Here is a 2,154-nt window from a genome sequence, read left to right as displayed (position 1 = left end):
GAGAACAGAGCAATAAGGAAATGTTGGTCAATGAATCGTAGTCACAGAACAAATACATTCCTATGTTCTATTGCTAAATAGTGTGATAAAGACAGTGATAATATGGGAGAGTATTTTGAGTATTTTCACCTTAAAAGTGAAAGTTGTTTGAGGAACCGCACTTCCTCTGATTCGAGTATCCAAAATTGTATACAGTTAAAAAACATTAATTGGAATCCTGAAAATGGATACTGTTTTATGTGTTAATTGGAATGAAAAATAAAATTTGATAAGTAGTAGAGGAATTAAAAATAGCACTAGAGAGATAAATCAGCAGTTAAAAGCACTGTCTGCTCTTTCAGAGACCAAGTTGAATTTCAAGTCCCCACATGGTGTCTCACAACCATCTGTAATTCCAATTCCAGAACACCCAATTTCTCTTCTGACCAGGCCTGTGTGTCATGTACTTATATATAGGCAGGCAAAGCACTCAAACAAATAAAATAAAAATCTCAAAATACAAAGAAAAACTATGCTTCAATTTTCAAACTTATTATAAATGTAAACAAAAAATAAAACAGTGATCCTCCCAAAGGACACTTTTTGCTAACACGAGATAGAAGTCTTTGATATAGGAGGCTATGAACTTTCTAAGAAAAAGAAGCAAATACCTGGATCATATTAGAATTTTAAATGTCCGTAAAACACAAATGCTAAGCAAAGGGAAAAGGCACAGATATGTTTAGAGAAACTTTCCCCCAAGAATTTGAATACTTACAGCAATTATACAAGAAGAAAACTACCCTAGTTGAAAAATACAGGCTGCATAAAGAAACCTATCAAGAGACACCAACTGCAGGAATTCAGAAAAGGAAAGAAAATTGGGTGGGAGTGAGGGGCCTATGTCAACTAGTAGGAAAGGTCATGTCATCATTTTAGCACACTCTCTTGCTGAGAATACCTCTCAGTGCTCCTTTCTTATCCCGATTCCTCAGACTGTAGATAAATGGATTCAGCATGGGTGTGACCACAGTGTACATCACTGACACAATGATTTTCTTATCATCAGTGTTACTGAAGGAAGGGAAAAATATAACCCATAGAACAGAGAAACCACAGAGAGGTGAGAACCACACATGGACAAGGCTTTTCAGATTTCCTTGATAAGGATTTATTAGGATGGTGGCTCCAATGTGGCCATAAGAGACCAATCTGAACATAAATGACACCGTCACCACTCCCACAGTGGAGATAACCAAGTCATTGATTGTGGTGTATGAGCTAGAGAGGTCACAGATGAAGTGGGGCAGAGTTTTGTCCCCACAGAAAGAGAGGTGGGCAAGCAGGAGGGCGTGCACAAGGGCACTGACAAAGGACAAGACCCAGGGCACAACTACTAGCATGACACAGAGGCTCTGACTCATGATAGTGGTGTAGTGCACAGGGTGACAGATGGCCACATATCTGTCGTATGGCATGAAGGTGATGAAGCTGTCTAGATCTCCAAAAAATAGGAAAAAATACACCTGAGATACATATCCAGGGTTTGAGACAGACTAACTGTGTGTTAACATATTCATGAGCATCTTTGGAGCTGTGACTGATGAGAAAGAGATGTCTATGAAGGCCAAGTGTCTGAGGAAGAAGTACATGGAGGTGTGGAGGTGAGAGTCCAGCCTGATGATGAGCAGTTCCACAGCACTGTGGTCAGGTACATGACCAGAAACAGGGCAGAGTAAGTACATGTCTTGGTCCTCTGGCTGGATGGAGAGTCCCAGGAGAATGAACTTGGATGTGATGCTCTGATTATTCCTTCTGATGCAGCTCATTTCCTCTTTTTCTGGAGTTGAAAATGGGATAGAGATGTGAAAAGGGAGTGTCTACAGTTTCTATGCAACCAAACCCTATAATTTTGAGCCAATTATTTTGTTCATTTTACCCAAACCAGCAACTTTTGACAGTACTAAGAAGGGAGTGATGGTCAGCTCATGGGACACCAATCCAGCATATTTTTAAGAATCAGACAATCATTGTTTTCTGAGCTCATGGTGGAAATCTGAGAACATGTAATTTAGAGGTAAGGCCAAGTGAGTAACTAGCTAATAAAAAAATGGAGATGATCTGCAAACATCTTTCTACCTTACATATGCCTTGGAAACACCCATTGGCCAATGC

General features: G+C 39.7%; 1 pseudogene; it reads right to left on the bottom strand.

The window, feature by feature from the left end:
- Nucleotides 1-914: 914 nt before the first annotated feature.
- LOC121462973 lies at nt 915-1,808 on the bottom strand (annotated as a pseudogene).
- Nucleotides 1,809-2,154: the final 346 nt, after the last annotated feature.

Source organism: Microtus oregoni, unplaced genomic scaffold, assembly GCF_018167655.1.
Source record: "Microtus oregoni isolate MIOR12 unplaced genomic scaffold, Mior012 000025F_ref0000491, whole genome shotgun sequence".
In the NCBI taxonomy this organism is placed as follows: domain Eukaryota; kingdom Metazoa; phylum Chordata; class Mammalia; order Rodentia; family Cricetidae; genus Microtus; species Microtus oregoni.
Note: the sequence above shows the minus strand (reverse complement) of the source record. Positions and strands in the feature narration are given on the sequence as shown.